Raw genomic sequence first — 27869 nt, forward strand, 5'->3', positions numbered from 1 at the left:
TGCTCCGGTTTCCTCCCACAGTCCAAAGATGTGCGGGTTAGGTTGTTTGGCTATGATAAATTAACCCTTCGTGTTAGGTGGATTAAATACGTGGGGTTACGGGGATAGGGTGGGATATGTGTTGGTGCAGGGGTTACGGGGATCGGGTGGGATATGTGTCGGTGCAGGCTCGATGGGCCGAAATGGCCTCTATCTGCACTGTGGGGTTTCTGTGATTCTGTGACTTCGAAGGCTGTAAAAGAAAGACTCTGATTTCTACAGCGCCTTTCACCTGAGGACGTCTCAAAGCGCTTTACAGGCAATGTAGTTGTAGTTGTAGTTGTAGTCACTGTTGTAATGTAGGAAAAACAGCAGCAGCCAATTTGTGCACAGCAAGCTCCCACAATGTGATAATCGAGGATCACCTGTTTTAGTGATGTTGATTTGAGGATAAATATTGGCTACAGGACACCGGGGTAAACCTCACCACCCCCTGCTCTTCTTCCAATAGTGCCATGGGATCGTTTATGTCCACCCGAGAGGGCAGAGGGGGCCTCAGTTTTGGAATTGTATTCCACCACAATCTGTAACCTTATGGACCGGCATATCCCTCACCCTACCATTAGCATCAAGACAGGGGACCAACCCTAGTTCAATGAGGAGTGTAGGAGAGCATTTCAGGAGCAGCACCAGGCGTACTGAAAATGAGCTGCCAACCTCATGAAGCTACAACTCAGGACTACACACATGCTAAGCTATGGAAACAGCATGTGTAGACAGAGCGAAGCGATCCAACAACCAACGGATCAGATCAAAGCTCTGCAATCCTGCCACATCCAGCCGTGACGATTTTAATTTAATTTAATTTGTTCCTAGGACTTGTGCATCGCTGGCAAGGCCAGCATTAATTGCCCATCCCTAATTGCCCTTGAGAAGGTGGTAGTGAGAAGCCCTCTTGACCCGCTGCAGTCAATGTGGTGAAGGTCCTCCAATAGTACTGTTAGGGAGGGATTTCCAGGATTTCGACCGAGCGACGATGAAGTTATGGTGATATATTTTCACGTCGGGATGTTGTGTAACTTGGAGGGGAACTTGGAGGTGATGGGGTTCCCATGCACCTGCTGCCCTTATAAGAACATAAGAAATAGGAGCAGGAGTAGGCCATTCGGCCCCTCGAGCCTGCTCCACCATTCAATAAGGTCATGGCTGATCTGATCTTGGCCTCAACTCCACTTTTCTGCCTGTTCCCCCTTAACCCTTGACTCTCCGATAGTTCAACAATCTGTCTATCTCAGCCTTGAATATAATCAATGATTCAGGCTCCACAGCTCTCTGGGGTAGATAATTCCAAAGATTCACAACCCTCTGAGAGAAGAAATTCCTCCTCATCTGCGTCTTAAATGGACAAATCCTTATTCTGAAACTATGCCACCTGATTCTAGATTCCCCCATGAGGGAAAACAGCCTCTCAGCATCTACCCTGTCAATCCCCCCTCAGAATCTGATATGTTCCAATAAGATCACCTCTCATTCTTCTAACCCCCAATGAGTATAGGCCCAACCTGCTCAACCTTTCCTCATAAGACAATCCCTTCATCCCAGGAATCAACCTAGAGAACCTTCTCTGAACTGTCTCCAATGCAAGTATATCCCTCCTTAAATAAGGAGAACAAAAATGTATGCAGTACTCTAGGCGTGGCCTCACCTGTACAGTTGTAGCAAGACTTCCCTACTTTTATACTCCATGCCCCTTGCAATAAAGGCCAACCTTCCATTTGCCTACTTAATTACTGCATGCTAACTTTTTGTGTTTCATGTACGAGGACACCCAGATCCCTCTTAACTGCAGCATTCTGTAGTCTCTCTCCATTTTAATCATATTTTGCTTTTCTATTCCCTCCATGGCCTCGCCCCTCCCTAGCTCTGTAATCTCCTTCAACCCCACAACCCCCTGAGATATCTGCGCTCCTCTGATTCTGCCCTCTGTTGCCCTAAGCTTTGGAATTCCCTGCCTAAACCTGTCCACCTCTCTTTCCTCCTTTAAGATGCTCCTTATAACCTATCTCTTTGACCAAGCTTTTGGTCACCTGCCTGAATTTCTCCTTATGTGGATTGGTGTCAAATGTTTTGTCTGAAAATACTCCTGTGCAGCGCCTTGGGACGTTTTACTACGTTAATGGTGCTATATAAATGAAAGTTGTTGTTGGTAATGGTGGCGGATTCGGTGATGGTCATGCTGTTGAATGTGAAGGGGCGGTGATTAGACTTTCACTTGTTGGAGCTGGCCATTGCCTGGCACTTGTGTAGGCTGTTGTCATGTGTGGCACACAGTGCCATATGTACAGTATTTGCCGATAGGATAGTGTATGATTGACAACTGCAGGTGTGTGCTGAAAGATTAATGCAGGAAATCGTCAGCTAGAGTCTCGAAAATATAAGCTTATACACATGAACAAAACCCGATGGCCGGTTAGCTCAGTTGGTTAGAGCGTGGTGCTAATAACGCCAAGGTCGCGGGTTCGATCCCCGTACGGGTCATTTGATTTTTGGTAGAGAGGGTAGTTTCTTGATTTTGTTATTTGTTGAAAAGTTTGGATGGAAACTCACACGGGACCTGCAATACTTTGAAGCAAAGCTGGAAATCCTGAGTTATGACCTGCGGAGCGTTTCCAACATTAAATGAACAATTCCAGATCCATCGGGACTTCTCGTATTTCAATCAGTGAACGGTTCACAGCTGCTGATTGGTTTGGAGTGCAAAGAATAGAACTGAAATAAATACAATCCCGGGGTTTAATCACTCATTATTAACATACCGCCAGAAACAGACCGTTCGGTCCAACCAGTCCATGCCGCCTTTTATGCTTCACTCGAGCCTCCTCCAGTCTTTCCTCATCTAAATCTATCAGCATAACCCTCTATTCACTTCTCCCACATTTGCTTACCTAGCCTCCTCTAAAATGCATCTAAACTATTCGCTTCAACCACTCCCTGTGGTAGCGAGTTCCACATTCTCACCACTCTCTGGGTAAAGATGTTTCTGCTGAATTCCCGATTGGATTTCTTGCTGACTATCTTATATTGATGGCCTCTAGTTATGCTCTTCCCCACAAGTGGAATCATTCTCTCTGTATCCACTCTATCAAAACCTTTCATAATTTTAAAGATCTTTTAAAGTAACCTCCCTATTCTTCCTAGCATAATTAAATATGTCACACTTATTTGTGTTCAAATTCATTTGCCAATGCTATGCCCATTCTGCAAGTTTATTAATGTCCTCCTGTAACTTGTTGCAGTCCTCCCCAGTATTGACTATCCCCCCCAATTTGGTGTCATCTGCAAATTTATAAATTGTGTTTCTGATTACTAAGTCTAAATCGTTAATATAAATTGCGAACAGCAGTGGCTCCAGCTCTGATACTTGTGGAACACCACTACCCACCTTCTGCCACTGTGAATAAGCTACCCGGTAGTCGGACTATCTGCCTTCTCTCCTTAAGCCAGCCAGCAATACAGTCTGCTACTTCTCGCCTGACTCCGGATTCTATGACCTTGTTCATCAGTCTATTATGAGGTACATTATCGAAGGCCTTCTGAAAATCCAGATAAATTACATCTACTGCATTACCATTGTCTACTCTCTCTGTTGGTTTGGAGTGCATAGAATGAGACTGAAATGACATCGGCGATCTCCAGTTCCCTGCTCCCCTCACCCACTCCAACCTAACTCCCTCTGAACTTGCAGCACTCCGTTCTCTCCGATACAACCCTAACATTGTCATTAAACCTGCTGACAAAGGTGGTGCTGTTGTTGTTTGGAGAACCGTCCTCTACCATCCAGAGGCTGAACGGCAACTCACTGACAGCTCCTCCTACCTCCCCCTGGACCATGACCCCACTACTGAACATCAAGCAGTTGTTTCCAAGACTGTCACTGACCTCATCTCCTCTGGAGATCTTCCCCCCAAGGCCGCCAATCTCTCAGTTCCTCAACACTGCACTGCCCTCTTCTACATCCTTCCCAAGATCCACAAACAGGACTGCCCTGGTTGACCAATTGTTGCAGCCTGTTCTTGCTCCACAGAACTGATTTCTTCCTATCTTCACTCTATTTTTTCTCGACTTGTCCAGTCCCTGACCACCTACATGCGCGACTCTTCCAACACCCTCCGTACTTTAACAGTTTATAGTTTCCTGGCCCCAAACGTCTCCTTCCCACTCTGGATGTCCATTCCCTCTACACCTCCATCCACCACCAGAACAGCCTTAAGCGGCTCCACTTCTTCCTTGAACAGAGGCCTCACCAGTCCCCATCCACCACCGCCTTCGTCCGCCTGGCTGCACTTGTTCTCACATTGTACAACTTCTCCTTTGATTCCACTCACTTCCTCCAAATTAAAGGTGTTGCTATAGGTACCTGCATGGGCCCTAGCTATGCCTGCCTTTTTGTGGGATATGTGGAACATTCTTTGTTCAAGTCCTACTCAGGTCCCCTTCCTCACCTCTTTTTCCGGTACATCGATGATTGTATTGGTGCTGTTTCCTGCTCTCGCCCTGAACTAGATAATTTCTTTCACTTTGCCTCCAATTTCCACCCTTCCCTCACCTTCACATGGTCCATCTCCGAATCTTCCCTTCCCTTCCTCGACTTCTCTGTCTCCATTTCTGGGGATAGGCTATCGACCAACATCCACTATAAGCCCACTGACTCCCACAGCTACCTGGAACACACTTCCTCCCACCACACTTGCTGTAAGGGCTCATAGAAACATAGAGACATAGAGACATAGAAGGTAGGAGCAGGAGTAGGCCATTCAGCCCCTCGAGCCTGCTCCACCATTCAATGAGATCATGGCTGATCATCCAAATTCAGTACCCTGTCCCTGCCTTCTCCCCATATCCCTTGATCCCTTTAGCCTTAAGAAATATATCTAACTCCTTCTTGAATATATTTAATGAATTTGCCTCCACTGACTTCTGTGGTAGAGAATTCCACAGGTTCACCACTCTCTGGATGAAGTAATTCCTCCTCATCTCTGTCCTAAGTGGCTTACCCCTTATCCTTAGGCTGTGACCCCTGGTTCTGGAATCCCCGGCCATCGGGAACATCCTTACTGCATCTAGTCTGTCTAGTCTTGTTAGTATTTTATAAGTATCAATGAGATCACCTCTCATTCTTCTAAACTCCAGCGAGTATAAGACCCAATCTCTCCTCATATGTCATTCCTGCCATCTCAGGTATCAGTCTGGTGAATCTTCGCTGCTCTCACTCCATGGCAAGAACATCCTTCCTCAGATAAGGTGCACAAAACTGCACACAATGCTCAAGATGTGGTCTCACCAAGGCCCTGTACAACTGCAGCAAGACATCCTTGCTCCTGTACTCGAACCCTCTCGCTACAAAGGCCAACATACCATTTGCCTTCTTAACCGCCTGCTGCACCTGCATGCTTACCTTCAGCGACTAGTGCACAAGGACACCCAGGTCTAGTTGCACTTCCCCTTCTCCCAATCTATTGACGTTCAGATAATAATCTGCCTTCCTGTTTTTGCCACCAAAGTGGACAACCTCGCATTTATCCACATTATACTGCATCGGACATGCTTCTTCCCAATCACCCAACCTGTCCAAATCATACTGGAGTTTCTCGGCATCCTCCTCACAGCACACATGCCCACCCAACTTTGTGTCATCTGTAAACTTGGAGATATTACATCTAGTTCCCTCATCTAGATCATTATTATATATTGTGAATAACTGGGGTCCTAGCACCAATCCCTGCGATACCCCACTAGTCACTGCCTGCCACTCGGAAAAAGACACGTTTATTCCAACTCTTTGCTTCCTGTCTGCCAACCAGTTATCTATCCAAGTCAGTACCTTGCCCCCAATCCCATGTGCCTTAACTTTACACGCTAATCTCTTGTGCGGGACCTTCTCAAAAGCATTCTGAATGTCCAAATACACCACATCCACATAGCATTTCCCCCACTACCGATGTCAGGCTTACCGGTCTATAATTCCCCGTTTTCTCTCTGCCACCTTTTTTGAATAGTGGGGTAACATTAGCTACCCTCCAATCCATGGGAACTGTTCCAGAGTCTATCGAATTTTGGAAGATGACCAGCAATGCATCTACTATTTCTAGGGCCACTTCCTTAAGTACACTAGGATGTAGATTATCAGTCCCTGGGGATTTATCCATTCCATTCTATTCCATTCTCCCACTTTCTCTGTCTCTGTTGCATCTGTTCTGATGAGGCCACCTTCCATACCAGTGCTTCCGGTATGTCTTCCATTTTCCTCAACTGAGGATCCCCCTCTACCATGGTTGATATGACACTCGACCGAGTCTGTTCCATTTCCCGCACGACTGCTCTCACCCCTTCCGCTCACTCCCAGAAACATAATAGTGTTCCCCCCTTGTCCTCACCTTTCACCCCACCCGCCTCCACATTCAACGGATCATCCTGCGCCTTTTCCACCACCACCAGCATGATCCCACCACCAAACACATCTTCCCCTCCTCCCTTTCAGCATTTCGAAGGGACCGCTCTCTCCATGACAGCCTGGTCCACTCCTCTATCACCCCAACACCCCTTCTCCTTTGCCCGGCACCATCCCATGCAAGTGCAGGAGAAGCAACACCTGCCCTTTTAACTCCTTCCTTCCCATCGCCCAGGACACCAAACACTCCTTCCAGGTGAATCAGCGATTACCTGTACTTCTTACAATTTAGTTACTGTATTCGCTGAATCTACATTGTGACACCAAATGCAGATTGGGTGACCGCCTTGCAGAACAGTCGGCAAGTGTGACCCAGAGCTTCCGGTCACCTGTCACTATAATTATCTGCTCCACTCCCTCTCTGATCTCTCCTTCCTTGGCCTGTTGCACTGTTCCAATGAAGCTCTACGTAAGCTCGAGGAACAGCACCTCATCTTTCTATTAGGCACTTTACCGCCTTCTGGACTGAAACACCGAGTTCAACAATTTCAGGCTATAAATTGGCCCCTGTATTTCTTTAATTTTTTTAATTTGTTCTCCTTTTTCCTCACATGACAGTTGTTAATGTTTCTGCCATAATCATTCACACCTCATCTTGAGCCATCTTTTGTTCGTTAACTTGTCCTAAAACCTCTACTTTTGCCTTGCACCATCATCCCTTTTGTAAGTCAATCTCTCCTGCCGTCCATTCTATCACAGACATTTCCTTTGTTCTTACCTCGCCTCCACCCACCCCTGCTTAAAAATCCCTCTTCCCTAACTTTTTCCAGTTCTGACGAAGGGTTCGACCTGAAAGGTTAACTCTGTTTCTCCCTCCCTCGATGCTGCCTGACCTGCTGAGTGTTTCCAGTATTCTCTTTTGTTAATGAAATGAACACAGTAACGGCGTTTAATCACTCATTATTAGGATTTGTTGAGTCTACTTTTGTGTGGCCGCGTGGCCTAATGGGTAAGGCGTCTGACTTCGGTGTAAATTCTGAATGCTATCAGAAGATTGCAGGTTCGAGTCCTGCCGCGGTCGTTTTACACACTTTTTAATTCGTGTTCAACTTTAGAAAACCAAACCGCGTTTCCACTCTTTTCCTTCCAAACATTGCAGGGTTCTTTATTAAATGGAATTTTTACGTGCTGTCTTATGTGTAAATTTCTCACTGATCTTTGCAAATAGTTTCAAACAAATCCACAATTTCTAATTGATGACAAATTAGTGTTTCCAATTGGAACAACAGCTTTGGGTTAATCAGTGTCATAACGTGCAGTGGAGGGAATTCTAATCAGTTTCGGGGCCAGTGATCTCCACAGGGAACCGATGAAATAAAATAAAGAATTTGCAGTAGAATCGCTGCAAGCAGGGTTCGAACTCTGCGCGGGGAAACCCCATTGGATTTCAAGTCCAACGCCTTAACCACTCGGCCATCGCAGCTGTGCAAATGTAACTTTTCAACAGTGAAATGACCTATGCAAACTATTAGACAACTTCCCTGCACAATATAAATGGAAGCAAGTTGTGTGACAGCTGCACAGAGGCCTGGTTAAGTCACTGTGTACAGTTCTGCGCACTGCACCTTAGAAAGGATATATTGACCTTGGAGGATGTGCGGTGCAGATTCACGAGTGTGTTACCAGGGCTCCAAGGGTTAGGCTATGAGCAGAGATCACATAATCTAGGCTTGTATTCCCTGGAATATTGAAGATTAAGGGCAGTGATCATAGAAATACAGAAATTTACGCCAGAGAAGGAGGACATTCGGCCCATCGTGTCTTTGCCGGACGAAAAAGAGATATTTTGCCTAATCCCACTTTCCAGCTCTGGGTCCGTAGCCCTGTAGGTTGCAGCACTTCAAGTACATGTCCATAGTGCTTTCTATTAATGTGATCGGTAGTGACTTCCAGATCCGCTCCACTCTCTGTGTGAAAATGGTTCTTGTCAACTCCTCTTTAATCATTTTACCAGTTACTTTAAATCTACGCCCCTGATCATTGACATTTCTGCTAAGGGAAATAGGTCCTTCCTATCCACTATATCTTGGCCCCTCAGAATTTTATGCACCTCAATTATGTCTCCACTCCACCTCCTCTGCTCCAAAGATAACAACCCAACCCTATCCAATCTTTACTTACAGCTAAAATTTTCCAGTCCTGGCAACATCCTAGTAAATCTCCTCGGTACCCTCTCTAGTGCAATAACATCTTTCCTGTACTGTGGTGACCAAAGCTGTCTGCAGTACTCTAGCTGTGGCCTAACAAGTGTTTTATACTGTTCAAACATAACCAGACTGTTCTTGAATTCTATGCCTTGGCTAATACAAACATAGAAACATAGAAGATAGGAGCAGGAGTAGGCCGTTCGGCCCCTCGAGACTGCTCCACCATTCAGTGAGATCATGGCTGATCATCCAAATACAGTACCCGGTCCCTGATTTCTCCCCATAACCGTTGATCCCTTTAGCCTTAAGAAATATATCCAACTCCTTCTTGAATATATTTAATGTATTGGCCTCTGCTGCCTTCTGTGGTAGAGAATTCCACAGGTTCAGCACTCGCTGGATGAAGAAATTCCTCCTCATCTCTGTCCTAAATGGCTTATCCCTTATCCTTAGTCTCTGACACCTGGTTCTGGATTCACCGACCATCGGGAACATCGTTCCTGCATCTAGTCAGTCCAGTCCTGTCAGAATTTTATACGTTTCAATTAGATCCCCTCTCATTCTTCTAAACCCCAGTGAGTATAAGCCCGATCGACACAATCTCCCCTCATACATCATTCCTGCCATCCCAGCTATCTGCCTGGTGAATCTTTGCAGAACTCCTTCCATGGCAAGAATGTCCTTCCTCAGATAAGGCGACCAAAACTGCACACAATACTCAAGATGTGGTCTCACCAAGGCCCTGTACAACTGCAGCAAGACATCCCTGTTCCTGTGCTCAAACCCTCTCGCTATGAAGGCCAAGATACCATTTGCCTTAACCACCTGCCGCCTAATAAAGGAAAATATTCCCTAGGACTTTTTAACCAATAATAAAAACAGAAACTGCTGGAAATATTTGTTAGAACGGATTCTTTTACCCTCAGTCTGGTTCAGTAAACACTGAGTCGAACAACTGGAGAATTCAAACGATTTATTATCCGCGGAGTCTTACTCTGATATATCGACACCGACTCCTGCAAGAGTCTGCGAATCCAACAGAGCAAGCAGTTTGTCCTAAAGTGTGTTACATTATTATACTTGCATTTGAGAAGACATTAACACATCGTACAGTCTGCACCAATCCCGAGCTGTGCACGTATACAGTTAATTTGATTTCCTGGCCTGGCAGTTTGAAATAAAGAAGTCACATTTTACTGAATGGATTACAGTTAAGTAAATATCCTGGTAATGGGTTCCCGATCACCTAAACATTATGGTAATGCGTTTGCAATCACGGTAATGTGTTTTCTGATCGCCTATTGTCTGTATAACTTCTGCACTCTGCCTTACAGTGTTTCTAACAGCAAGGTGTAACATTGTGGGCGCCAGCCATATTAGCAGCCAAAGATCAGTTTAGCCTTTTTATTTTACTTCTTGCTGCCTTCACAGTTTCTTGTTTCTATTTCTTTGACCTTGGTATTCTCAATCCCTCCTTTTATCATTCTATGATAACCAACCGTTATTCGGTTACGTCTATCTTATTTAGTCGATCAAATTCTTCATTGTCATCGTACTTTACTTCCTTCATTTCACATTCATTGGTCAGTCTTACCATTAACATCTTCGGGCTACCTATTTTTTCCAAAACTAGCTGCATTCTTCCTAGCACACATTTCATGGTTGCTAGTCCAATAAAATACAGGCGATTGCAACTACTAGGTACATAGCCATATTTATCAACCAGTCATACCATCCTCCAAATCCCCAATCTCCCCAGTTACTTGCTTCCTTCATATTATCCATTTGTTCCCTTATCTTAGTGATAAAGCGGGTGATGTTCTTTGTCTGGTCTCGGACTCCCATAAGGCATTTACCTTTTACTATTGCACAGACACCAACTTCTCGGGCCAGCAGGTAGTCTAGGGCATATCTGTTTTGCATAGTGAATAACCTGAGTTCCGACAATTCTTTAGTGACTGCGTCGAGGGCCCCCATGTTAGCATACCCAGGATGGTGAGGCCACAGATAAGGTAGTTCCGGTTATTGGCGGCCAGATAGGCTCCAATATAGCCTATAAAGAACAGGCCAGCAACTCCATATCCTATAGAGGTTCTGTGTCCTCCTGGGGATTCAGGATTTTTCCACTTGGAGCAAAACTCTTTCGAGGCTGCCCTGACTACTATTTTTCGGTGGGATGTCCATTGGGAGGGGCAGGGTACTGTGGTAGGGGTTAAGGTAGCGATGGCTACCGTCTGGGGCGGTATCTACTACCATGAAATTAGTGGCTTTTCCTTGGCTCAAGAAAAAGTAACCTGGTTTGGTATATATCACGGATACGTGTTTCTGCCTTTTGCTTAAATGGCTCGGGGGAAGGAAATAGTCAAAACCTTGGATCTCACGAGTATCAGTAGGCTGGGTATTAGCTATTTTTACTAGCATAAAGGTTTCCCCCCTACCTTCAGAGTTGTCCCATCCCCTTCTCCACATAAAACTTGTGCTCCTTCGGTTATTGACACACATACGGATTGCTCACATGTGCAGCTACCGGTGTCTGGTCCTATCGTACACTGATGGTGGAGGCAGCGTGTCATCAAGCAGGTGTAGTTCTGCTTAACCCATACTGACCTACAGCCATAGCCCGTCCCATTCCAACAATTCTCATAGCCACCAGGGTTCCTGCTTGGTTTCAGGCAATTGGCAGGCGGGGTTAAGGTATAGGGTATTGTTATATTGTTTGTGGGAGGGAGAAGGTGAGCATCTAAAAGAAAGTCCGTGGGAACAATAACCGGGGTTGGGGTAAACACCCCCTCAACAGATATCAGGGGCGGATAACAAACAATTGACTCTGGTGAGTATAGGTCTGCGTGAGTCTGGAGGAATAGGTTGCCCGTCGGGGTTTCTTCAGGGAAAGTGTGTTGGAGATCTCGTTTACGTCTCTTTGTGAGGGTACCTTCTACCCTCGAATAGTCGAAGCTGCTCATAGGGGGCAGTCCATTTCTTTTCTTTTCCTGGTTGGACTTTGGATAACAGCTTTGTCCTTTGGTATCGTTAGTTCTGTTGCATGGTCCTGCAGTAACAGACTTGGTCACCTGGCGTCAACAGACGTAATCAAATTTACACTTGGTCCAATGGCATGGCAATGTTCCTCTGTGTATGTATCTCAGCATTAGCGAGCGGTGGGGCTGTCTAATAAGCCCAATGTAGGTGTCCCAGTTGATCACGTTCCATTTCCTGAACCCGCCTGGGTTATCATCATTGCACCGAAGCACGTCTCCGTGGCATAGGTGGTGTACCCGCTTGAGTTGGTTCCACCGGCATGTCCACCTTCTGGGCCGTTGAGTTATTCCAAGGGTGATCAGGGCACTGATAGAGAGGACCCACAGCGACGTCTGCATGGCTGGTCGGCGCGGCACGTCTGTTTAGGGAGAGATTTCTTGGAAGCAAGAGAGGTTAGCATTCTTTAAGTTTTAGGCATAGCATTACTGACAATTTTACAGTGGTGGAGGCGGACCCAAGCACTCTTTCCCTCTACTTTGGCAGCAGTTGGGGTGGCACCAGCCGGGATAGTACGTATTTGGAACAAGGCCACGGGGAGTAATTTGAGCCATGTAGTTCCCGTCTCGGCCTGTAATTTGGCAAGTTTATTTTTCAAGGTCTGATTAGCCCGCTCGGCCAGTCCGGCGGCCTGTGGCCTGTAGGCACAATGTAGCTGCTGCTGGATGCCCATTTGAGTGCAGAACTCCTTGTATACCAGACCCACAAAGTGAGGGCCGTTGTCTGAACTTAATCGGTTTGGAATTCTGTACCTTGGAATAATTTCTCTCATTAAAACTTTTACAACAGTGGAAGCTTTGTTATCCGTAGTCGGGTAGGCCTCAATCCACTTACTAAATACATCAACAATAACCAGTACATATTTATAACACTGACACCTTTCTAACTCAATATAGTCCATCTGGAGGGTCTCAATGGGACCCGTGGGTAACGGCGTCTTACCCATTTCACAAGGTACTGGCACACTTGTCCTTGGAATCCGGACAGGCTTTGTGTCTCCCCGGATTTAGGGAGATTGAGCTCTGATCGGACAGATGACATAGCAGCTCCGGTGTCTACCAGAAACGTATGTCGGCTCCCTTCAATCAGCAGGGATAGAAAGGGGCTCCTTGTCTGACTGGAACCCGTTCGCCACGAGGTTGGCTAGTCAGTACTGGGGAAACGGATTATTCTGGGAGAAGTCTGTATATCTTCCTCGTCCCCGATTTCCCTGTCAACCTCCCCGTTGTCCTTGCATGTGGCCCCCTCTTCCTTGTCTTCGGGAGGGACATTCCCTGCTTCAATGGCCTTGCTGGCCACAATTAAAACAGGTACCTGACCCTGCTTGCCTCCCTCCTCTTCCTCTATTGCCGAAATTTTGTCTTGGGGGAGCGTAGGGTGGGCCATAATTAGGGACGGTTGGTCCGTTGGGATGGCTGGTATCTCTGTACCCTTGTCTATCAACCCACCCTGGGACGCAGTACTGGAGCTCCGTCTGATATCCTATCACATCTTGGGTGGGCTTTGGCTCTTCCTTTTTTATCACGTACTCAGTCTTGACCTTGACAAGGGCTGACTCTCCTGACTCTTACTCTCTTTCCAATAATATTTCACTGCCCTGGCCATCTGGCTGGGACTATTCTCTGACCAGTCCATATTGTTAGTCTTAATTGCTTCAGACACCGAGGTTGGTAGACAATTTATCAGGATAGCACAGTATTGCGGCGAGTTTGCTCCGTTCCGGTAATTAGCCTCTCCTGACTGACTCCGATATACCTCAGAGAATCTCTCTAGGAATTCCTCTGCTCCCTCGCCCTTTCGTGGTTTAGTATCCAATACCTTGGATATATCAATGGGTTTCTGCAGGGTGGTGGTTAAAGCAGTGAGTATGGCGCGTTCACGAGCGGCACTCTGTGCGTTTTGAGCCTCTAATGTGGCATGATCCTCAAAGCCTAGGTTAACCTTGCATGTTCGGCGGGATTCAAGATCTGCTGTACTAACGCCCATAAGTCTCTTGATTCAGCATTATAGACGAGTATAGTAGTCCGGAGGAATTCTACAAACAAGGTGGGGGATTTCTTCCTATCTGGCATCCCGGCGAAGATAGCCATTATCTCGTTAGGTTTCCAGGGGTAGAAGATACCTATGGTCTGGGGGTTATCGGCGGCCACTGGAATATTTGCGTTAAAGGCAGGGTTAGGCATTTGTCTCACCGGCAACTGCCGGGGTGTCGGTTTATGTCTGGCGGGTCTCTCGGTATCGGATCGTGATTCCAGGGATGACAAGTCGTCTCCTGAATCTCCACTGTCAATGTCACTATGGTCCCGGCACTCTAAAAAGGACCTTAAAGCCTTGAGGGTACTCTGGCTCTGACTCTCTAGTCTCTGACTTTGAATCATCTGCCTTTGATTTCTCCGTTTTCGTGACCTTGATGGACTGGGTTGGGGTGGGGTGTCGTCGGGGGCCGATTATTCTTAGTCCTGAGTCGGGTGTAAAAGGCAACAAGGTCGGTATACCGGGGACCCGGTTGTTGGTCTCCCATCTGGACCGGCGGGGGATTATTTACTTGAACTGTGACTGACGGCGGCGGGGAAATGGCACTGGCAGATACTTGAGGTGTCGGCGCGGTGGTTTGTACAGCTGGTGCGGGTGCCACCGGGGGATAAATGTTAAAGTACGGGGGGGGAGCGTGGGGAACAACCTGAGCCCTGTGATTCCATTCGTCCAAATCATCATCGCCATCTCCCTCTGTCAATGCAAGGCCAACCATTGGATTACGTAATCCACTCTTATCAGCCTTTCCAGGCTCGCTCGTGGTCTTTTCAGACTCCTGTTTTGAGCGTTTCTCATGAGCGCATTCCTTTTTCAATACCTCTACTGATTTGACTACCCCTCCCCCTGAAAGTGCTATTCCTAATTTTAAGGCATTATCCTGCCAGCTTGCTAACAAGGAAGTTTCTTTCAGTTCCTGGCAGTACTGTCTCCATAGGGCAATTAGTTCTTTGGCTGTGGTACCCCTGTTACTTTTCCAAATTAGTTCTTGAGCCTTTTTAGCGGCATCTAGATTCTTAGTTCCTCCTAGTGGCCATTGATCACTTCCTAATTTCTTATTCAATCCTCCCGACAACTGTCTGAGTTGCTTCGCTTTGTCAGGATGTTGTTCACAAAGGGTCTGTAAGGCGCTACCCGATTCAGTCGTGGTATCTAAACAGTTGCCCATCTTACTCCCCTTGTGAACTTTACACAGTCGCGTTTTAAACTTGTTCAGAGCCTAGGCGGGCCAAGTGAGATACAAGGTCGACACTCTTTACCTGACACAAGTGTTATTTCTAAGTTTACACAGTTCCTAGTTATTCCCTCAGTACGTATACTGACCCTCAGTGATGTCCGATCACTGACCCTCAGCGATATCCGATCACTGACCCTCAGCGATATCCGATCACTGACCCTCAGCGATATCCGATCACTGACCCTCAGCGATACCCGATCACTGACCCTCAGTGATATCCGATCACTGACCCTCAGTGATATCCGATCACTGACCCTCAGTGATATCCGATCACTGACCTAATCACCTATCCCTTCCAGTATTCGCCAGACTGACCTGGATCTCGGCGGGACACCACACGGGAGTTAGCGATTGGCCGACTCATCGCCGGACTGGCGGAATCAGAGGAAAACCGAGGCAGTACAAAAGTTACTCACATCGGGGGCCCATTTCCTCCCTCCACGTCTGAGACGATTCAGCTCCTAGTTCGCAAACTCTCAGTGACTGTCCGTTGAGATCCCACTTCTGACACCAAATGTTAGAACGGATTCTTTTACCCTCAGTCTGGTTCAGTAAACACTGAGTCGAACAACTGGAGAATTCAAACGATTTATTATCCGCGGAGTCTTACTCTGATATATCGACACCGACTCCTGCAAGAGTCTGTGAATCCAACAGAGCAAGCAGTTTGTCCTACAGTGTGTTACATTATTATACTTGCATTTGAGAAGACATTAACACATCGTACAGTCTGCACCAATCCCGAGCTGTGCACGTATACAGTTAATTTGATTTCCTGGCCTGGCAGTTTGAAATAAAGAAGTCACATTTTACTGAATGGGTTACAGTTAAGTAAATATCATGGTAATGGGTTCCCGATCACCTAAACATTATGGTAATGCGTTTGCAATCACGGTAATGTGTTTTCTGATCGCCTATTGTCTGTGAAACTTCTGCACTCTGCCTTACATTGTTTCTAACAGCAAGGTGTAACATTGTGGGCGCCAGCCATATTAGCAGCCAAAGATCAGTTTAGCCTTTTTATTTTACTGCTTGCTGCCTTCACAGTTTCTTGTTTCTATTTCCTTGACCTTGGTGTTCTCATATTCAGCAGCTCATCTGAAATAAAAACAGAAAATGCTGGAAATATTCAGCAGGCAATCTGAAATAATGACCTGCTGAATATTGCCAGCTCTTTTTGTTTTTATTTCAGATTCCAGCATCCGCAGTCTTTTGCAATTGCCTTCTGAACCACTTTTTCTACCTGTTCTGCTACTTTCATGGACCTGTGGACATGCTCTCCAATGTTCCTCTGTTCTTTTACGCTTCTCAATATCCTACCATTTATTGTGTATTCCTTTGTCCTGTTAGCCCTCTCCTAATGCATTACCTCTCACTTCCACGAATTGAATTTCATTTGCCACTTTTCTGCCCACCTGACCAAATCATTGATAACGTCCTGCAGTCTGGAGCTTTCTTCCTCACTAACAACAACATGGACAATGTTTATACAACATCGGCAAACTTCTTAATCCTACATTGAAATCTAAATCAGTGATATATAACACAAAAAGCAAGGGACCTAGTACTGAGCCCTCCTAAACCCCACTGAACACCCTTCCAGTCACAAACTCCCATCGACCACTACCCTTTGCATCCAGCTTGTCACTTTCCTTGGATCCTTTGGGCGTTTACCTGTCTTACCAGTATGCCATGTGGGCAGATTCTGATTTTTAGGATATTGAAGGTAATTGATAGAGTAGACAGAGGGAAACGTTTTCCACTGGGGCGAGGAATGGGGGGTGGGGGGGGAGGTGTCGGGGGCGGGGGGGGGAGGTAGAGTCTAGGTCAAGGGGACCTAACCTTAAAATAGGAACCAGGCCGTTCAAGAGAGAAATTAGGAAACATTTCTTCATACAAAGAAAGGTCGAAGTGTGGAACTCCCTCCCACAAAAGGCAGTTATTGCAAGATCATTTAATGATTGTATATCTGAGATCGATAGACTTTTGCTAGACCAGGGTATTAGGGGAAAATAATAGACTTGTTTAACAAAAATTGCTATTAATATCAGTATACTTTAAAAATGATGGCGAATGTGCCCCACCTGGTGGGTTAACAGGCACGGTGCATGTAAGCAGGTCTGCAGTGTAAGGAAAGGCGAGTGTGCACGGTGCATGGTAGAAAGTCTGTTTCTTTACAGACAACTGAAGGCTGCCTGTGGTTCATCAATTCAGGAAATTCCTAACCATCAGCTTTTTTGGACTGAATGATACAAACGACTTCCTTGTCCCAGTACGAAAGTGATTCATTCTGTGTCTGTTTAAAGGGATCAACTGTCAATCCCGGATCATTCTGTGTCTGTTTAAAAGGGATGTTCTGTCAGTTCCGGATCACTCTATGTCTGTTTAAAAGGGATGTGCTGTCAGTCACGTGTTATTCTGTGTCTGTTTAAAAGGGATGTGCTGTCAGTCCCGGATCATTCTGTGTCTGTTTAAAAGGGTTGTACTGTCAGTCCCGGATCATTCCGTGTCTGTTTAAAAGGGATGTGCTGTCAGTCCCGGGTCATTCTGTGTCTGTTTAAAAGGGATGTACTGTCAGTCCCGGATCATTCTGTGTCTGTTTAAAAGGGATGTGGTGTCTGTCCCGGGTCATTCTGTGTCTGTTTAAAAGGGATGTACTGTCAGTCCCGGATCATTCTGTGTCTGTTTAAAAGGGATGTACTGTCAGTCCCGGATCATTCCGTGTCTGTTTAAACGGGATGTGCTGTTTGTACAGATCATGTCAGTCCCGGGCCATTTCAAAATCATGAGCGGCCTAGTCAGAGCAGATAATGGCTCGAAGGTTCAAATGGCCTAGTTCTGCTCCTATTTCTTATATTCTTATGTCAGAAGGGTCGAGAGCCGGAGGGCACAGATTTAATGTGATTTGCAGAAGAACCAAAGGCGACACGTGGAAAAACTTTTTTACGCAGTGATTGGTTAGTAACTGGAAATGGTGGCGGAGGCAGATTCAATCACGGCCTTCAAAAGGGACTTGGATAAGTACCTGAATGAGCAAAAATTGCAGAGCTACGGGGCACGGGCAGGTGTGCGGGTGGGGCTAGCTGAAGTGCTCGTACAGAGAGCCAGCACGGGCTTGATGGACCGAATGGCCTCCTTCTGTGCTGTAACCATTCTATGATTCTATGATCATTCTGCATCTGGGCCTGTTTCAAAGAGGAGTATTTTCAGCTGCGATATCTGATTGGTTGCGGCGTTGGTCTTGAAGTTCAATATGATTTAGGCGTGATGGTTTGGACCCTGTTCGAAGCGGATCTGTTCATTAATTTGAAATATCAAACCTCTTCATAATTTAAATAATTTTAAAGGTCACCTCTCAGCCTCCTGCTTCCCAACGCGCCAAGGCACCCTGGATCCCATGGGCTCTTACCTTCTTGACCAGTCTCCTATGCGGGGCTTTGTCAAAAGCTTTACTGAAGTCCATGTAAACCACATCCACAGCATTTCCCTCATCCACACAACGAGTCACCCCCTCGAAAAATTCAATCAGATTTGTCAGGCATGATTTACCCTTGACAAAGCCATGCTGACTATCCCCGATTAATCCTTGCCTCTCCAAGTGGAGACTAATTTTGTCCCTCAGAATTTTTTCCAATAATTTCCCTACCACAGATGTTAGGCTCACTGGCCTGTAATTCCCTGGTTTATCCCTGCTACCCTTCTTGAATAATGGTACTACGTTAGCTGTTCTCCAGTCCTCTGGTACATCCCCTGTGGCCAGAGAGGTTCTGAAAATTTGTGTCAGAGCCCCTGCAATCTCCTCCCTTGCCTCACACAACAGCCTGGGATACATCTCGTCCGGGTCTGGGGATTTATCCACTTTTTGGCCTGCTAAAACCGCTAGTACCTCCTCCCTCCCGATGCTAATATGTTCAAGTATGTCACAGTCCCCTTGCCCGATTTCTATGTCTACATCATCTTTCTCCATAGTGAACACAGATGCAAAAAATTCATTTAAAACCCCGCCTACATCATCTGGCTCTACACACAGATTGCCAATTTGGTCCCCAATGGGCCCCACCCTTTCCCTGGTTATCCTCTTGCCCTTAATATACTTATAAAACATCTTTGGATTTTCCTTTATTTTGCTCGCCAGTGTTATTTCATGGCCCCTCCTCGCCCTCCTAATTTCTTTTTTAAGTATGCCCCTGCACTTGTTATACTCCTCTAGGGCTTCCTCCGTCTTTAGTCTTTTGTAACTGCCAAAAGCCCCCCTTTTTTTCCTAATGCATTTTTGTATATCCCTTGTCATCCAAGGTTCCCTTTGCTTGTTGGTCCCACCCTTGACCTTTACAGGAACATGTTGGCGTTGTACTCTCTCTATTTCCCTTCTGAAAGCCTCCCACTGCTTTGATGTGGATTTTCCTATAAGTAGCTGCTCCCAGTCCACTTTGGCCAGATCCTGCCTTATCATATTAAAATCGGCCATCCCCCAATTTAGAACCCTTATTTCCGGGCCGTCATTGTCTTTTTCCATGACCACCTTAAATCTTACCGAATTATGGTCACTGTCGCCAAAATGCTCTCCTACTGACACTTCCACCACTTGCCCGGCTACATTCCCTAGAATTAGGTCCAGTACCGCCCCCTCTCTTGTAGGACTTTCTACATGTTGTCTCAAAAAGCTCTCCTGGATGCACTTTAAGAATTCTGCACCCTCTAAGCCTTTCACACTCTGACTATCCCAATTAATATTGGGGAAGTTGAAATCCCCCACTATTATTACCCTATTATTTTCGCACTTCTCTGAGATTTGCCTACATATCTGTTCCTCTATCTCCCCCTGACTGTTTGATGGGCCTATAGTACACTCCCAGCAAGGTGCTTGCCCCATTTTTGTTTTTAATTTCTACCCATATGGCCTCATTAGAGGAACCCGCTAATATATCATCCCTCCTTACAGCAGTAATCGACTCCTTAATTAATATTGCAACACCCCCTCCCCTTTTACACCCCCCTCTGTCTCTCCTGAAGATTCTATACGCCGGAATATTGAGCTGCCAGTCCTGACCCTCCCTCAACCATGTCTCCGTGATAGCAACAATATCGTACACCCATGTGTTCAACAACAACTTCAGTTCATCCACCTTATTTGCAAGACTCCTTGCATTAAAATAAATGCCTTCCAGCCTTGCCATATTCCCTTTTGCCCTCACATATTTTCTCTGCCTTCCCAGCTGACTTGTTCTTTCCTCTGTATTTGGCTGTAAATCACCCCCTACTATAGCTCCACTCTGTATCCCATCCCCCTGCCAAGTTAGTTTAAACCCCCCCCAGCAGTGCTAGCAAACCTCCCCGCAAGGATATTGGTCCCCCTCTGGTTCAGGTGTAGACCGTCCGACTTGTACAAGTCCCACCTTCCCCAGAAGCAGGCCCAGTGATCCAGGAAACTAAAGCCCTCCCCCCTGCACCATCCCTTTAGCCACGCATTCATCTGTTCTATCTTCCTATTCCTATACTCACTAGCACGTGGCACCGGGAGTAATCCAGAGATTACAACCTTTGAGGTCCTGCTCTTTAATCTTCCACCGAGCTCCCTAAATTCTTGCTGCAGGACCTCATCCCTCTTTTTACCTATGTCGTTGGTACCAATGTGGACCACGACCTCTGCCTGTTCACCTTCCCCCTCCAGAATGCCCTGCAGCCGCTCAGTGACATCCTTGACCCAGGGAGGCAACAAACCATCCTGGATTCACGTCTAGGGCCACAGAAACGCCTATCTGTTCCCCTTACTATAGAATCCCCTACTACTATTGCTCTCCCACTCTTTTTCCTCCCTTCCTGGGCAGCAGGAGCACCCCCAGTGCCAGGAAGTTGGCTGCTGCTGCCTTCCCCTGGTGAGTCATCCCCCTCAACAGTATCCAAATCGGTATACCTGTTTGAGAGGGGAATGGTCACAGGGGTCTCCTGCACTACCTGCCTGCTTCTATTGCTCCACCTGTTGGTCACCCATTTCCTTTCTTCCTGTGCAACCCTTCCCTGCGGTGTGACCAACTCACTAAATGCGCTATCCACGACCCTCTCAGCATCGTGAATGCTCAACAACCCATCCACCCGCAGCTCCAGCGCCTCAATGCGGTCTGCAAGTAGCTGCAGATGGATGCATTTCCTGCACACGTGGTCATCAGGGGCAGTGTCCCTGAATTCCCACATAGAGCAAGAGGAGCACATCACGGGGCTGGGCTCTCCTGGCATGACTTACCCTTTAATTAATTTAAGTTAAATTCACTATCACCAATTAAAGATACCTCTAAGGCGCTTGTATAGTCTACCTACAGTCCCTGCTACACCAGAAAAGACCCTAGTCACTATAAATTACAGAGTTAAAGTTTAAAAAAGGGAAATACTCACCAACCAATCAGTTACCTGCTCCCTGGTGACGTCACACACTGATGACTTTTTACCTCTCTCCTCTGCTGCTCCGAGTGGTCGGGCCTCGCAACTGCCGCCGGTTTTTAAGCCGGGCTCCTCCTCGCTGCTCCCTGCTGCTCCGAGTGGTCGGGCCTCGCAACTGCCGCCGGTTTTTAAGCCGGGCTCCTCCTCACTGCTCCCTGCTGCTCCGAGTGGTCGGGCCTCGCAACTGCCGCCAGTTTTTAAGCCGGGCTCCTCCTCGCTGCTCCCTGCTGCTCCGTGTGGTCGGGCCTCGCAACTGCCGCCGGTTTTTAAGCAGGGCTCCTCCTCGCTGCTCCCTGCTGCTCCGAGTGGTCGGGCCTCGCAACTGCCGCCAGTTTTTAAGCCGGGCTCCTCCTCGCTGCTCCCTGCTGCTCCGAGTGGTCGGGCCTCGCAACTGCCGCCGGTTTTTTAGCCGGGCTCCTCCTCGCTGCTCCCTGCTGCTCCGAGTGGTCGGGCCTCGCAACTGCCGCCGGTTTTTAAGCCGGGCTCCTCCTCGCTGCTCCCTGCTGCTCCGAGTGGTCGGGCCTCGCAACTGCCGCCGGTTTTTAAGCCGGGCTCCTCCTCGCTGCTCCCTGCTGCTCCGAGTGGTCGGGCCTCGCAACTGCTGCCGGTTTTTAAGCCGGGCTCCTCCTCGCTGCTCCCTGCTGCTCCGAGTGGTCGGGCCTCGCAACTACCGCCGGTTTTTAAGCCGGGCTCCTCCTCGCTGCTCACTGCTGCTCCGAGTGGTCGGGCCTCGCAACTGCCGCCGGTTTTTAAGCCGGGCTCCTCCTCGCTGCTCCCTGCTGCTCCGAGTGGTCGGGACTCGCAACTGCCGCCGGTTTTTAAGCCGGGCTCCTCCTCGCTGCTCCCTGCTGCTCCGAGTGGTCGGGCCTCGCAACTGCCGCCGGTTTTTAAGCCGGGCTCCTCCTCGCTGCTCCCTGCTGCTCCTAGTGGTCGGGCCTCGCAACTGCCGCCGGTTTTTAAGCCGGGCTCCTCCTCGCTGCTCCCTGCTGCTCCGAGTGGTCGGGCCTCGCAACTGCCGCCGGTTTTAAGCCGGGCTCCTCCTCGCTGCTCCCTGCTGCTCCGAGTGGTCGGGCCTCGCAACTGCCGCCGGTTTTTAAGCCGGGCTCCTCCTCGCTGCTCCCTGCTGCTCCGAGTGGTCGGGCCTCGCAACTGCCGCCGGTTATTAAGCCGGGCTCCTCCTCGCTGCTCCCTGCTACTCCTAGTGGTCGGGCCTCGCAACTGCCGCCGGTTTTTAAGCCGGGCTCCTCCTCGCTGCTCCCTGCTGCTCCGAGTGGCCGGACCTCGCAACTGCCGCCGCTTTTTAAGCCGGGCTCCTCCTCGCTGCTCCCTGCTGCTCCAAGTGGTCGGGCCTCGCAACTGCCGCCGGTTTTTAATCCGGGCTCCTCCTCGCTGCTCCCTGCTGCTCCGAGTGGATGACCCGGGATTTAGAGTTAACCCATTTTAAGAAGACAGAGAATGATCGAGTATGACAGTAAACCCGTGTCAAGCAGCTTCAGAATGTTCCGTGACTGACAGCAAACCCCTTTAAAGCAGACACGGAATGATCAAAGAATGATTCACTTAATGTGACCTGAGACAAAGAAGTCGTTTGCAGCTGTCAATCAAAAAGCATTAGCAAGGAACATTCTACATTTACTGAACCAGAAACAGCCTTCAGCTGTCAATCAACCCTGACCCGCCCACACCACCTGCACCATTCAGAGAGACAGAGACTGTCAGAGAACTTCCAGCATTCAGTGCTGACCCTGTTAAACTCACCAGCTCCTCACACAGAACCCCGATGTCATAAACACTGAGCATTTTTACTGAACACCTTAAAATACAGTCTTTAAATTGAGAAAAACCTCAAATTTCATCACAATTCGGCTGAATGGCAGAAAAGTTAATAATGTTTTCAACATCACTCGGTAACCCCCTTAGACATTCCTTCCACCCATAGAATAAATTATCTGCTGTAAGAATTGCTCATTTTTTCCCTCTGAGTTGAATTATTTCAGTGTCAGGAACTTAATGTCTTCATAAACACTTTATTAAAAAAAAACTATCAAACACAAGCACGTTAATGGTTGAAGGCATCACACTGTCCGCATTAAACCACCAGAGGGCGCTCTTGCATTCGCACTTATACTGCAGACCGGCTAACTTGCACTGTGCACCTTAGACCAGCAGGGGGCGCACATTCGCGGTTACTTTTTCTGCGGACCCGCTAACGTGCTCCGTGAGCATTAGACCAGCAGGGGGCGAACACTCTCCATTACCTATACTGCAGACCTGCTAACATGCACCGGGCACCTTAGACCAGCAGCAGGCGCACACTCGCCGTTACTTACACTGCAGACCGGCTACCGTGCACTGTTCGCATTAGACCAGCAGCGGGCGCACACTCGTCATTACTTGTACTGCAGACCGGCTAACGTGCACTGTGCGCATTAGACCAGCAGGGGGCGCACACTCGCCGTTACTTATAATGCAGTCCTGTTAACATGCACCGCGCACCTTAGATAAGCAGGAGGCGCTCTCTTGCCGTTACTTTTACTGCAGACCTGCAAACATGCACCATGCACGTTCGATCAGCAGGAGGGGCACGCTGCCATTACTTATACTGCAGACCGGCTAATGTATACCAAGCGCAAAAGACCAGCACGGGTCGAACACTTGCTGTTACACATAATGCAGTCCTGTTAACAAGCACCGCGCAACTTTGACCTGCAGGGGGTGTGCACACATGCCGTTACTTGTATTAAACATAGAAACATAGAAACATAAAAGATAGCAGCAGGTGTAGGCCATTCGGCCCCTCGAGTCTGCTCCGCCATTCAATGAGATCATGGCTGATCATCCAAACTCTGTACCCTGCCCCTGCCTTCTCCCCATATCCCTTGATCCCTTTAGCCTTAAGAATTATATCTAACTCCTTCTTGAAAATTTTTCGTGAATTGGCCTCAACTGCCTTCTGTGGTAGTGAATTCCAAAGGTTTGCCACTCTCTGGGTGAAGAAATTCCTCCACATCTCTGTACTAAATGGCTTACCCCTTAACTTTAGACTGTGGCCCCTGGTACTGGACTCCCCCGCCATCGGGAACATCCTTCCTGCATCTAGTGTCTCTAGTCCTGGTAGAATTTTATAAGTTTCAATGAGATCCCCTCTCATTCTTCTAAACTTCAGCGAGTATAAGCCCAATTGACCCAATCTCTCCTCATACGTCATTCCTGCCATCCTATTAATAATCCTGGTGAATCTTCGCTGCACTCCCTCCATGGCAAGGTCATCCTTCCTCAGATAATGCGACCCAAACTTCACACAGTACTCAAGTTGTGGCCTCACCAATTCCCTATACAGTTGGAGCAGGACTGCCTGCTTTTTATCTCCAACACCTTTGCAATAAAGGCAAACATTCCATTTGCCTTTTTGACTCCTTGCTGTACCTGCATGCTAACTTTTTTGTGCTTCATGCACAAGGACACCCAGGTCCCTCTGAACTGTAGCATTTTGTAATCTCTCCATTTAAATAATAATTCGTTTTTTTATTTTTCCTGCCAAAGTGGATAACCTCGCACTTTCCCCGTTATTCTCCATCTGCCAAATGTTTGTCCACTCATTTAGCCTGTCTATATCCCGTTGCATATTCTTTGAGTCCTTTGCACAACTTGCTTTCCCACCCATCCAGAAACTTGGCTACATTACACTTGGTCCCTTCATCCAAGTCGTTAATGTAGATTGTAAATAGTTGAGGCCCCAGCACCGATCCCTGTGGCACCCCACTAGTTAACTTTCACTAACCGGATTTGACCTACTTATCCCGAATCTCTGCTTTCTGTTCGTTAGCCAATTCTCTATCCATGCTAATATAATACGCCCAAATCCGTGAGGTCTTATCTTATGCAGAAACCTTTTATGTGGCACCTTATCGATTGCCTTCTGGAAATCCAAATACACCTCATCCATTGGCTCACGTTTGTCCATCCTTCTCGCCACATCCTCAAAAAACGCCAGCAAAGTTGTTAAACGTGATTTCCCTTTCATAAAACCATACTGACTCTGCTTGACTGCATTATGATTTTCCAAAATAGCCTGCTACTGCTTCCTTAACGAAGGACTCCAGCCTTTTCCCAACGACAGCTGTTAAGATAACTGGTCTATAGATTGTTGCTTTCTGCCCCATACGGGCTGTCGTAAATCGCGACTTCTACAAGAAGTAACTCAGGAAGTACTACTGGACAGCCAGCTGAGGGCGCCGTCCGAGAAGTATAAATGCTCGGGCGTGGGCCCAACTTGGCCAGAGACAATCTGGAGACAGAAAGCAAGTGACTGCTAACTAGACCTCCATGTTTTGTTACAAGTCGATTAAAGCCTTGCTTTATGTTCAGCCAAGTGCGTAGTCAGTCTTTATTACGTCAATTTAATCGACTTGTTATCATCTCCACGCTCTGGGTGATTTGGAACAACCAGCTGCAACTCAAACCACAGAAAAGAACTTGGCCAAGAAACTGATCCATCATGGAAAAACTCCTTAGACCCGCTCGTCTCGACCTGTACCCGAATGCACCTGCGGCAGCGAAGGTATGGAAGCATTGGTTTAGTACCTTTAGCAACTTTCTTGAAGAATGTGGGGTGGATGCCCCTAATAAGTTACGAATGCTTATTAACTATGTATCTCCTCATGTGTATGATTATATTGAGAACTGTATAGACTACAGCGCTGCTATCTAAATTTTACAGCAGCTATATGTCAAGTCCCCAAATGAAATCTATACCCGACACCTACTGACCACAACTCGGCAGCGGCCTGGGAATCACTCGATGAATTGCTCCAGAAACTCCACAGGCTCAGCAAAGATTGTAACCTTAAAGCGGTTACAGCTGAACAGTATCATGAGGAACTAATCCGCGATTCCTTTATCAATGGGTTTGCGTCCCCTTTTATATCTCAGCATCTGCTGAAAAATAAAACCCTCAATTTATGGGCTGCTTCTGACCAGCCGTGTTCCCTGGGCTTGGCCAAGAAGAATGCAGACAGTTATCACCCACCACGTGCACGGGCGGCGGCTATCACCTGTAATAAGTCTTTCGATATGTCTCGGGTGGATGCCCCCGCTGATGATTGTGGTGTATGTGCCTTTAAGAGCCCCTGTGTACTGTAATGCCGGTTGTGGCCACTCGGGCTATATAAGCCTGTATAGTGTCTTGTATCTTTTAGTTCACCTCCAGACTTTGTTCAGTAAACACCTGTTAAACCAACTCCTGCATTCCGTGTCTTCATTAACACACAGATACAACAATGATGACTCTACTCTAACGGACGATGACCCTACCCAAGAGGCCTTTGCTGATGACGACCCCGCCCTAGCAGCATCCTGGCAATCAGGAAGAAAGTGTTTCTTTTGTGGAGGTACGTTCCATTACAGAAAATTTTGCCCGGCTCGTAATGCGACCTGTAATCATTGCAGCAAGAAAGGACACTTTCCCAAGGTATGCCAGTCACGGGCCTATTCTAACAAGAAAGGCCACTCCTCTAATGTATACCAGTCGAGAGCTCCTGTTAGCATCACAGCTGATATCTATGGAGCTGCTCCTCCCCCAAGAACAACTGCTAAGGCTACAGCTGCCGAAGGGAAAATCACCCCTCCTCCCATCACTGCTGTTTTTCCCCAAAGTTTGTCCCATGCAGCCACGAAGCTTTCAGTAAATGAGCACACTCCAGGCGTGCTAATTGACTCCTGCAGCTCTGACAGCTTCATTAGTAAGCGGGCTGTCAGCAGGTTAAAACTGTGCATTTATCCCTTGGACAGGGAGATTGCAATGGCTCTGAAGACTCTGACCACCAATTCTTCTGGCTTCTGTCTTGGCAACCTTATCCTTAATGGACGCACGTATCCCTCCACCCAGCTCGGAGTACTCGAAAACATATGTAGCGATGTGCTTCTGGGACAGGACTTCCAGAAGCAGCACAAAAGACTCACTTTTGAGATTGGAGGGTCGAAGCTGGAGCTTACCATTTCTAAGGTGCCGTTTTGTGCGCTCTCAGCGGCCTTACTCGGTGAGCCCTCCCTGTTTGCCAATCTCTCCCCCGCTGTAAACCCATAGCCAACAAATCATGGTGCTTTAGCCAAGACGACTGGACATTTATCGAGGCAGAAATCTCTCACCTTTTAGCTGACGGTATTATTGAGCTGTGTTCATCCCCCTGGCGGGCTCAAGTCGTCATTGTGAAAAACCCTTTAAAACAACATAAGAAACGTCTGTGTATTGATTATGCGCAGACTATTAATTAATATACCGATCTGGATGCCTACCCGCTACCACGCATAGATGATATGGTCAACAACCTTGCCAAATACAAGGTATTTTCAACCTTTGATTTAAAGAGCACGTGCCATCAGGTACTGCTGAAAGACTCGGACAAAAATTATACGGCCTTTGAGGCCAATGGTCGGCTTTATCAGTTTTGTCGCCTTCCATTTGGGGTCACCAATGAGGTGGCCGTCTTCCAACGGG

The 27869-nt window shown here is 47.5% G+C and overlaps 3 non-coding genes across 3 annotated transcripts; 2 read left to right on the plus strand and 1 right to left on the minus strand.

Moving 5' to 3' along the window:
• The first annotated feature begins 2443 nt into the window (after positions 1 to 2443).
• trnai-aau (transfer RNA isoleucine (anticodon AAU)) lies at positions 2444 to 2517 on the plus strand. Its single transcript has one exon. It is a non-coding gene; the product is annotated as a tRNA-Ile (tRNA).
• A 4901-nt stretch (positions 2518 to 7418) lies between these two features.
• Positions 7419 to 7508, plus strand: trnar-ucg (transfer RNA arginine (anticodon UCG)). The gene is given in 2 exon segments: positions 7419 to 7455; positions 7473 to 7508. It is a non-coding gene; the product is annotated as a tRNA-Arg (tRNA).
• Positions 7509 to 7827: 319 nt separating this feature from the next.
• Positions 7828 to 7910, minus strand: trnas-uga (transfer RNA serine (anticodon UGA)). The gene has a single exon. It is a non-coding gene; the product is annotated as a tRNA-Ser (tRNA).
• Between the last annotated feature and the right edge of the window lie 19959 nt (positions 7911 to 27869).

The sequence above is a fragment of the Somniosus microcephalus genome, unplaced genomic scaffold, assembly GCF_052327205.1.
Source record: "Somniosus microcephalus isolate GS21.2 unplaced genomic scaffold, FLI_Smic_1.0 unresolved_chr8, whole genome shotgun sequence".
Classification (NCBI taxonomy): domain Eukaryota; kingdom Metazoa; phylum Chordata; class Chondrichthyes; order Squaliformes; family Somniosidae; genus Somniosus; species Somniosus microcephalus.